This window comes from Triticum aestivum, chromosome 7D (genome assembly GCF_018294505.1).
Source record: "Triticum aestivum cultivar Chinese Spring chromosome 7D, IWGSC CS RefSeq v2.1, whole genome shotgun sequence".
NCBI classification, from domain to species: Eukaryota; Viridiplantae; Streptophyta; class Magnoliopsida; order Poales; family Poaceae; genus Triticum; species Triticum aestivum.
In genome coordinates, this window is record NC_057814.1 from 18,986,742 (window position 1) to 18,998,142 (window position 11,401).

General features: G+C 50.0%; 1 pseudogene; it reads right to left on the bottom strand.

The window, feature by feature from the left end:
- Window positions 1-1,327: 1,327 nt before the first annotated feature.
- LOC123167781 (putative disease resistance RPP13-like protein 3) lies at window positions 1,328-6,555 on the bottom strand (annotated as a pseudogene).
- Window positions 6,556-11,401: the final 4,846 nt, after the last annotated feature.

An 11,401-nucleotide genomic window follows, 5' to 3' on the forward strand; every position in this document is an offset into this window, starting at 1 on the left:
AAATAAGTAAAAGCAGCACAATCAGTTATGCAAACATGTACAGCAACTAAACATGTTCAGCAACATGCGTAAACAGCTCCTAAGCTATTCTGTTGCAAATTTTAGAAATGGTGCCTGGCATACCATGGTCCAGGAAAGGAGGTCGTCTGCTTGATGTATATGTAATCTAAGATTGCCGACGTTGAGCATTCCAAGTAAGCACAAGCAACCAACTCAAATATGCAATTTCATAACTGCTGTTTGGCCTACCATGCTCCAGCAAAGATAGTCATAAACGAGTATAAACTTGAGATTCTGTATGTATTTTCTGTACATAGGTAATGTGCGATTATTGAGTATAAACCTGCAATACGTACAGCAGAAGTTGGATGCTGGGCGCGTCCAGAAGGGGATCACGGCGTCACGTAGACGGGATCACGGCCCCGTCTCCTAAAGCGATCCCACACCAGATCGCTTCGCGTCTCCTGAAGCGATCCCACAGCAGATCGCCGCCTCCTGAGATGTTTTTTTGTATGGCCTTCAGCATGAAATATTCAGTATGAAATAATGTGTATGAACTTGCATTACGTAGCACTGAAAGGGGAGCAGCGCCGGTTGAGACCCTGTGGGTGGTCAGAAGGTGGCCGCCGTCAGATCGGGGTCGTGATCGTCGGCGAACACGACACGCGGGATCGCGGCCCCGTGTCCTCGCCCGATCCAACAGCAGACCGCCGCCTCCTGCAAGTGCGACGGCGAAGGGATGGATCCGCCGCGGCGCGGCACAGGGATGGATCCGCCGCGGTCTGGGCGTAGGGGTGGTTCGGGCGTGCGATCGGGCGGCGAACACGACACGCGGGATCGCGGCCCCGTGTCCTCGCCCGATCCAACAGCAGACCGCCGCCTCCTGCAAGTGCGACGGCGAAGGGATGGATCCGCCGCGGTCTGGGCGTAGGGGTGGTTCGGGCGTGCGATCGGGCGGCGGCGGAGATCGATCTGCTGTGTCGGGCGGCGGCGGAGATCGATCAGCTGTGTGAATGAGGGATCGATCCCAGGGGTTTTGTTTGCACCGGTTTTTTCGATCGAGTAAGGCAGAGGTGGTGCGATGATGAAAAAAAACGGCGGGCGGAGTATGACGAAAATAAACCAGCGAAAATTAACCGCGCGGACTATTCACCAAGTCGTCCATTAGGAGTAGAGATAATTTTTTTTATGGTTAGTATACAGACAATTGGGATTTCGAGGACAAATTATGGATGGAAAATACTGCTCCTCCCAAAATAAAACTAGGTAAGTTTCGGGTACTGCCACAAGGTCTTTCGCTGACAAACCGTAATTTGCAAAGTAAAACCGTTGAAAATGGCATAGTTAATGACATATAGCTGGTGCATCATTTCTTCGACATATATACAACCCTCATTCTTTGTACACAAACAAGCAAAAATATAGTGGCAGCAACAAATGGATAGTAGTAAATTATCTCTAAAAAGCAGAGAAAGTACTAGTCAACCAAGTGTATCCGTATTCAGAAAAAATTGCACGTCTCCAGATCAGGTTGATCCGTTCTATGGCACTCCCGAAGAACCGATTGTCATCTGGGCCAGCAGTTGCCACTTCTGATATCTTCAAATGGCGCTGTAGCATGCTTCATGGCCTCCATTATATGGAATTCTGAGCTTCCAAACAGTAATTCAGTCTGACATTAATTCGCAGCGTATGAACATCGGGGTGTATCTCAGGTTCACTTTGTGGCATATGGAGGCCACCACCGGCAGACGTGGAAATCTGGCGTGATTGCAGCGCAACAACATCTGCATCTTAATTTATTAGCAGCATCCGGTGTGGTGTAGCCGTGCAGACCATATCTTCCACATCTTCTCCCCAGCTGAAATGCACATGCAGAGCATGCATGAGTTTAATTCAGCAGCAAATGTATTATGTGTTTGCAAGCTGAAAAGAACATCAGATGTTCTAATTACACACATAACATGTTTGACTCACCAAGTTATCACCCACGCTTCACAGGTGCTTGGACTGTCGAGCCATCACGAACTAGCTCTCTCCTGGATCAGAAAAGGATCCAATGATTTCCAACTTCACTTGGCATTTTGTTTGTCCTTGGCGGCACAGGATGTACTTCAGGTGGACACGCTCCCTGCTCAAACCTCATCTAGCAGAATTGCTCCATTGCCTCCTGGGTTTCAACATTTCTGAAATTTTAAAATGATATCATGCTGACACTGAACACTAAAACAGGTGCTCTTTTCTTTAATAAACTAACATTATGTTCTTTTATCTGCTACGAAATGGATTATATGAAATAAAAGCAAGATGAAAGGAAAATTAAAGCAGAGACCCTGATATAAAACAAACAACTAGCTGACACTGTAACGTACTCCTTACATGTGCAGCAGGTAAATATCAATACAACTAACGGTAGGTAATTACATTGAACCAGAGTTTGGGACAACCAAGTAACAAACTGCAGGTCATCAAATTTAAATTCAGTACCACAAACATAACCTCTTACAGATGCCGTAATAAACAGTTGGTGTGCATGACAGAATGTCTGACAAAAAATTTGAAAAAATGCAATGGATTAAAAAGAATCGTAGGAGATTTGAGCTGTACCAGTATGGCGTCAGAAGATAGGTACAATAGTCGCAGAATCAGAGGAGCAACAGCTCCTGCTAAAAACCTCAACTGAATCAACTCAAAAAGTATGGACTAGCACAATGCCAGAAATAAGATGAAGGAAATAAACAGACATAAATTCTATCTGTAGGTACCAGCTAAGGCAGGAGTCTTTGAGAATCTGCACCAGGAGCTAAAGAAAGAAATGAGCAGCATCTCGTGGATTATCAAGCATCGTTGCCATTGAAATGGCAGGACCAGAAATGGTCTTCCAGCACAGCGGAGCCTTCGATGTCCCCATTGTCACCGTCTTGGCTGCTACAAAAATAACAGAGGGAGACCATCATCATATTCAGTTGTGCTAAGTGTATAGGGGACGTCATCAGATCAGTTTAATTGATAACTAGTTACTGAGCGAAAGATAAATTAGCTGACCTGTCGCTCCCCCTCGGTACGACCACCACATGCCCAGAGCTCTCTCGTACAGTATTGGATTCTTCAACGTCAACGACATCCCCCTGCTCATGGTAGCTCCGGTGGTCAGATAGTCGCAACACCGGACGGTTTGGGTGTGCGTCCATCTCACCTTGCAGCACACCAAGCACACCTCCCTTGAGTTTTGGAAGGTGCTTCACACCAAGGATCCCTGATTCCACCCTGCAAGGGCCGAATTGCATCTTTTCCATTTGGGGCGAAGTGCCCTCCTCAAATCTCACCTCCTTCAATTCCCTATTGTGAGAACAATCAAGTTTTCTGAGATTCTGGAATGCTCCCTCTCTGAAGACAAGCTTCTCTCCAGCATAAGCATTCTGACGAAGACCAAGGAGCATGAGGTTGGGCAGTGTCCCTAGTAATTCCATGGCTTTAACTCCCTTCAGATTGCTCCCCACTAGGTAAATCTTCACTAAATGCATCAAACTTCCCAACCAATCTGGCATCTCTCCAAGATGTCCAGCCACTTTGAGGCTCCTCATGAGTGGGGGAGGAGAGGAAACAGAATGCAGCCAATCAAGCTTATCAGCTTCCACATAAAGAGAGCGCAGGGAAGATAGCTTCTCAATAGCCTCACAGAGTATCTTGCACTTTTTCTCAGTGGCACCACTTGTTACCACTCGTAGTTTACCAAGCCTTGTTAGCTCTCCTAGCTCCCTGGTAGCCTTGCTGCTGGTTCGTTTGACATCCACAACTTCTAGCACATGTAACACTTTAAGGTTGCGGAATCCTACCGGGATCCTCACACCCTTTGACCTTGAACAACTGGTAGAACATGCCATGTGTAGCTCGGCAATTTTCTCGGCGCGCTCATCAGGATCAACAAAAGGTGTGAATGTCATGGGCAAACACAGTATGTGGATCAAGCACCTTTCGGGCCTATCACGGTCAAAATAGGAGTAGCCAACTCTTCTTGTACACCGGAGGCTAAGGAGGCATTGAAGTTTACTGATCTCATTTGGTAGGTTTGATATGACTGTCCCTTAAGTCCAATGTCTGCAGGAAGTGTAACTTCCCTATGGATCTGGGAAGCTTATAAATATTTGTATATCCTTTAGCATACCAAACATTCACATATTTCAGGTGGCGCAACAGACCTATATTATTGACATCTTTCTGTGTGACTCCAAAATGTGCATCCTCTAGATCCAAGGCTCTAAGCATCCTCAAGGCAGGGGAACAAAGTGCAGGTGATGGCTCCACAGGTCTGTCACCATATAGGTTTATTGACCTAACATGGCTCCAATCTATGCATATATTTTTGCACTTGTTACCATGGTATGCTACATGGCGGAAGTTTTCCTCCACGACACTGGTTACGTCATCTGCCGCCAAGTACACAAAATTTTCATCTTTGGCAATCAAGACCATGACATCACGCATTATATCATGCACTCGGCAACTCTTAACGTTCCCTTCTATGTTCACTTTTGAGGGTTGAATCATACTACGGTTGATCAGTTCGGTGAAATAACCTATTCCAACATCTTGAATGCTCATCCCATCTTTGGGTCTAACAAACCCCTCAGCTATCCATCTCTCTACAAGATGCCTCATTTTTATTTCAGAATCCTCAGGAAAGATGCTTAAGTATAAAAAACATGACTTGAGATGAGATGGCAAGTGGTTGTAACTCAGTGTAACAATCCACCTCATTGCTTGAAGGCTAATGTTGGTCTCGAGCTCTATGGGGAGTTGTTCATAAACTAGTCCCCACTCTGCTATCCTTTTAGTGGCAAGTACGCCTCCTATAGTGAGAAGAGCTAGCGGTAAACGACCACACTTCTTAACTAGTCGTTCAACTATGTCTTTGAAGTTTTTATCCTTTTCCATGTCTTCAGGTGTTCTCCTACTCTTTCTTAGTAGAAGATTTGTGGCATCAACTGATTCTAGGGGTTGAAGGCGGTAGATAAGTGATTCGGGAGTAATCTGCTTAGCTATGCCAACATCTCGTGTTGTTACCATTATCCGGCTACCTTTGGTATTACTACTAGGAAAGATAATACTTTTGATCCACTTCCAATCATCTATATTCCACAAATCATCAAGAACAACAAAGTACCTCTTCTCAAGTAGCTCTTTGTTGAGGTAGTTGGCAAGGTTCTCTTCTCGCATAACATAACATTCCCTTCAAATTGCTTCTTCAATGCTTCATTGCCGAAAAGTTCTTTGATCATAACTTTTAGAAGCTCCATCCTGACAAATGACTGCGAGACGGTGATCCAAGCACAACATGTAAAGTCTTTCATACTTTCATAAACCTTCCTTGCAAGAGTAGTCTTACCCAAACCGCCCATGCCGAGTACGCATACTACTTGAGTAGAGCCATTGTTGGCACCTACGTCTATATGTTTTATCAAATCTTGTTTGGGCTTGGAAAACCCCACAAGTTCAGCTTCATCAATGTTGCTAGCTGACTGGTTGCGGATATCTTCCATGCAAGAATACCTTTCATCGATGGTTCTGGTGATTTGGTTCTTCTCAATTAGGTTGTAGCGTGTATTCCTGCTGCTCACTTCTTCAACTCTCGATTTGAGATCACGGATTTGCATGGCGATTCGATGACGATCTTTGAGTTTCATCAGTTTCTGCGACAAACTTTGGCTTGCCACATGCAACATGAATTCACCAAGGCAATCTTCAATATTATAGGATAGGTCCCTTACTTGCCTCGCCCACACCTTAAGTAGCATGTCCTTTTCCTTCATTGCTTCAGCGGCCACCAGGAATGCATGCATTGTCTCTAGCTCGTCTTTGATGAACCTGCGACACAAAGGATCAAAAGAAACTTAGAACAACAATTTTTGACATTCCGTAGGTTGTAATATGCAGCAATATTTGATGAATATTTTACCTTCCTGAACATAATTTTGAGTGGGCTACATATGTAAGTCGAGTTAAAAGTTTATGTGATGTTTCAAACATATTCATAAGCCTCACCTATCCAGGGGGGCTTATAAGCCAGGATTTTCTTTCTTGACTGGATTAATTTTTCTCTCTAGTATTTCAGTTTTGATTCTAGGTAATTTGTTCGTTCTGAATTAAAAAAAGATCCGATATTTGTGACCGTAACCTCTCACCCAAAAAAATTAATTAGACAGAGCTAGCCTAGGCAGTTAACGAAACAATACTTTCCTCAGTAAAGAATGGCCTGAAAAAAGAAGCAAGTCAGTAATTGTGAACTTGGTTACCGCTTACCAAATATCCTTCTGCACACCCATCACCAAGCTCAGCTCGGCGGCCGCGGCAGAGGCGGCCGTGCTGATGGCACCCCCCAGCATGGACCTCGCCATGCTTAGCACCGTCTCCGCCATCTCGGACGGAACCTGAGGCCCTAAAAATTATAGGGGATGCTCTTGATTGGGGAAGAGAAGGTGTTCTGAGCATGCGCTACACTTGGAATGCCCTCTGATTTATAGCAGCATTCCGGAAAGGCATCTTCATATGGGCACTCCACTCGTGATCTGTACAGAGGTGTTAATCAAATAATTGAAGTGTCCCCAGCATGGTCCTTGTTTGGTGTATCATTAATCTGATCGTTGCAATGTAGCCATCACCAGTACAAAAGCATGGACCGGCCGTACGTACGCAAAGGACCAACCACGTACGCCATCCTTCCAGCTCCGGACATGACATGTTCATCTCTGGCACCGATCGACCTATATGAGAACAAGGTTAAGGGCATTAGAGCAACTCCAACGGGAGTACCCATTTCCTCCGCGTTTGGATCAGTGTGCCAATGGGAGTACCCATTTCGTCCGCCGCCGTTAATTTGGATCAGTGTGGACAAAAACGCCAGCCCAACACGCAGACCCATTTTCATTTCGTGTCCGTTTTGTATCCGCGCGGACCCATTTCCATCCCAAATTTGAGCCACATTTGGGTCAACGGCGGACACAAAGCGGACGTTTTCTGCACTCGCCTCGTCCGCCTGTGTCCAGGCCTGCCCCACCTGTCACACCCACGTCCCTCTGCTTATTTTATCCGATGGCCCACCCCACTCCACCTCTCTCCTCTGTGCAAACGCCAACGTGCAGGCGCACTGCTCCGATGCGCCCGCCGGTCCGCTTGACCACCTCCTGCTCGCCGCGCGGCCCAGCCGTCAACTGGTGCGCCGCCGCCAACGAGCGGGGTACGGGCAGAGGCGAGCTCGCGGGATGCGGCGCGCACAAGCGGGGCACGGGCAGAGGCGCGCGAGGCGAGGCGAGGATGGCTCCGGCAAGCGCGGGGCGCGGAGCGGCAGCGTGCGGGACGGCTCTGGCGGGCGCGACGAGCTACAGCACGAGCGGAGCGCGGCGCGCAGGGGGCGGCAGCGCGCGGGACGGCTCCGTCGGGCGCGAGCGGTGCGCGGCCAAATGCAACGCACGGGAGGCGCGGCGAGCTGCAGCGCGTGGCGGGCGGGGCGGGGGGCGCAACGAGCTACGGCGGGCGCGAGCTGGCGCAGCGGCCGCGGTTAGCTGCGGCGAGCGCGGCGGGCATGCTGCTCCGGTCATGCAGGTGGCTGCTTGTGTGCGTGCATGCACAACGCATGCTACCCGCGTGCGTAGCTAGCCGCTCGGGTGCTCGTCGTGGCCTTCGCTCGTCCCGCTTGCCGTGGCCTTCGCTCGCCCCTCCAATATGCGGAACTCGCCGCGGTGCGTGGAGCTCGCTCTGCCGTGCCGCAGAGCCATGGCGGGCTCCAGCTCGTCCGTGCGCCGGGGCGGCGCTACTGCAGTCGTTGGCCTCGCCCCTCGCCGAACCCGGCCTGGCCTCGCCTTCCCACGCCCAGTCGCTGCACGGCCTCGTCCAGCGCCCGACCTCAAGCAGCAGACTCCAGCTCGTCCCGGCCATGGCCAACGTGCACCAGCGTTTGCGAGCTCCCTGTCTCCTATGTGTTTGACGAAATGCCGACCCGGACATGCATAAAATGGGTCTGCCTCCCGTTGGGCGCAGGCGACCCAAACGGACAAAAAGCGGATAAAATCGATGTCCGTTTGGGTCGCCCCATTAGAGTTGCTCTTAACATATCTCATCTGTTACTTGTCCAGTTAAGGCATTTCTAATGGTATCCAGGACTGTCTTCAGGAATTTGAAGCCCCCGAACAAAATATAGAAGGCACCCTCACCTAGTTTTACCCTTTTTCTGTCAAAATAGACTTTCGCCCCGCTATATTAACATAGCAACTGACTCGATACAAAAGTTTGAGCAACGCTGGGGCAAGCAGCACAAACACGCCCAAAAGAAAAGACATGAAAAAACAAGAGAAATAATGTCAACATTGCCGGATCGACGAAAGCAATGGGATCCTGCAACTGCTGCGCCCACCGGAGACTTCCACCACGCTCCAATGCCACCGAATTGCCGTGTACCAAGCAACACCTCCAAGAAGGACCGCGACGATGACGCCGCTGCTTTTCGGACGAATCCTAGGATTTCTCCCGGTACACCGATAGGGGAGTGGGGGAAAGGTCCCCACGACGCCCTTCAAGAAGGATGGCGGCGCCCATAGGCGTCAGCGCGTCGGTGCCGGTGAGACCCGACAGAGATTTCTCCCGACCGCTTACACCCACAACCCAGGACCAACCGCCAGCTCCACGACTTCCGCGGCCCACCAACATGCGCCGACATAGTAAAGAGAACAACACCGTAGTCTCACAACGGCAAATGCTGCGAGGTCGGCCGGACCAAAATGGATCACCAGTAGACTAGGGTCGGCAGTACCGCAGACACATGGGAGGGAACAACCTCCACCAGCTCAGGCGGCAGCAACCCGGACGCAGCAGTGGGAGCACACCAGGTCAATTGCCCGGTCGGGCCTAGATCGCTCCCGCGAAGCTCCTGTACCCGTGTTGCAGCAGACACGGCACAATAGCACCGCCCTCATCGTCAGGTGCTCCCCGGACCAGCCGGACACGACCGCGTCGCAGCTATAGCCGGTCCGCCCTGACCCAACTAGGGCCCAAGGGGCTGCGCGCGTCTCGCCGACGCATGCCATATGTTGAATTTTGGACATAAAATGAATTTTAAACATTCAAAATGCAATGAACATGGCATCACACAAACAAGCTGATGAATAAAAGTTCATGCCCACAAGTTCAAATTCATGCCCACAAGATCATCCGACCAAGTTCAAAATGCAAACCAAGTTCATGACACAAACGAAACGCACATCAACAATCAAGCTCGTCCTCGTCTTCGTCCTCATCTTCCTCTGATTCATCCGACTCCTCCGAAGACGATTCTTCCTCCTCCTCTTCATCATTGTCGCCCGCCGCATCACGTGAAGCTCGGACGGTGTTGGCAAGATCTTTAACGACATCTTCATGGGAAGGTGTCTGAGGCACACCGGAAGACATTCCACCCATGGCAGCCGGAGGTGCACCCATGCCTCCCATGAGAGACGCAAAACTCATGCCTCCCATGCCGGCCATGGCGCCCGGAGGTGTTGCAAAGCCACCCATGCCTCCCATGGTCTCCATGGTAGCTCCAAAGCCACACATGGCACCCATGCCGCGCATGGTAGCTCCGAAGACACCCATGCCTCCCAGGCCGCCAAGGCCACCGCCATCCATGGCGCGAATCATGGCTCTTTTTTGGATCAAGACTTCTTCACGGGAAAGATTAACATACTCCTTTTGCGCCTCATTGAGGATAGTTGTGTCCAATAAGAACAGGTGCTTCTCCCAATCCAACAATCTAGATCGCTCCTCCATGCTCACCTCCTCTCCTCCAAAGCCACCTTCCTCTCCTCGGCCGCCACCGTCCTCTCCTCAGCCGCGGCATCTTGTTTCCTTGCCATTTTCCTCACCGCGTTGGCTTATTTTCTTGCCTTCACAATAGCTTCCATAGCATTTTGAGCTCATCATCTCCTTTCCTCTTCTTCTTTTCTTTTGCGTCTTTCTTGGTTCCATCCGTTTTTTTGGCTTCGACTATGAAACCGAGTTGGGTGTAGGGCTTCTCTTGCCATCATAACTTGATGCCTCCTCCTCATCATCATCATCCAACTCAATTGTTCGCTTGCATTTGTCGCTCAAATCCAAATCATCTATATCATCATGCTTCTTCCATTTCTCATCATCCTTCAAAACGTCAAAGCAATGAGGCAAGGTAAATGGACTTCCTTTCTTGATCTTCCCCTTCTTGGTCCTCTTCTCCTCTCCTTTGAACAGGTTTTGTGGAATATTGTACTACATGAAAACAAAACAAGTTAGCACTCAAACACCAACAACAAGCATGATGAACATGGATGAAATGGCACTTACTCTATCGTCCTCATTAGTGCCACTTGGGGTCAACTTGTCAACCGCCTTTTGTGCGGCCGCCCACTTTTGACAATCCTTGTTGATTGTCGACCACCGGGAGCGAAGAGATCGATCGGAGCGGTCCATTCCACTCTCGTTGCGAACATCAAAGTGTTCCTTCATCCGAAGCCAATAAGCATCTCTAGTTTGATCACCTCCAACGGATGGATCCCTCGACACTTGCAAACAAGTTTTGCATAGTAAGATGTCTTGGTGTAATTGCATGCTCTTCCTTTGGGTGCGTCGACAATGCCCTCACCATCCTCGTCCACCTCGAACTCATGGTCATCGAAATGCATGTCATTGGTTTGAGACCAATGCGAATTGTTGGAGCCAACACCCATCGTTGACGTGTATACATTATTGTTGAGACTACAAAGTATATAGAACAATGCAAATAAGCTATCTATATGTATGCATTCAAAAAATAACAACAACAACAAAAGTTGGGGAAAGTTTCTACCTTTGGGGCATTTCCTCGAACACATTTTGCGCGTCGGCCGCCGGCTCAACAAGTGAGCTCGCCGGCGCTTCGGTAGCCGCCGTGCCCGTCACATGCCCTGCAAGCTTCTTCCTCGACGCCTTCGAGGTGCAGGAGCCGTCCGCCGCCTTGTTCTTATTCGCAGATGCCTTGCCCTTCTTCGGTCGTGCCGCATTTCGGATCTTCGAGGGGGGGGGGGGCACGTGGCTTCACGGCAGGCGCCGGCGCGACGCCACCCGCCGCCGAGGTCATCCGCGGCGGCATGAAGAGGCCGCACGCGAGGCCGATGCTCGGAGGAGCTCCGGCGGAGGCGAGGCCAAAGCTCCCTGCGGTAGGGTTTGCGGCGGCGGCGGCGGCGGCGATGGAGGGGTCACGGTTGTAGGAAGGGGTGAGGGGGGTGCCGGCGCGGGCGTCCATCGGGTTAATTCGCCGGCGCCGGCGCGTGCGGGGCGAAAGTGGCGCGGTGGAGAAAGTGCGGCTAGATGGTATGTTCAGATGATGTTACATGTGGAAAACAGAGCAGCCATATCCGGCTAG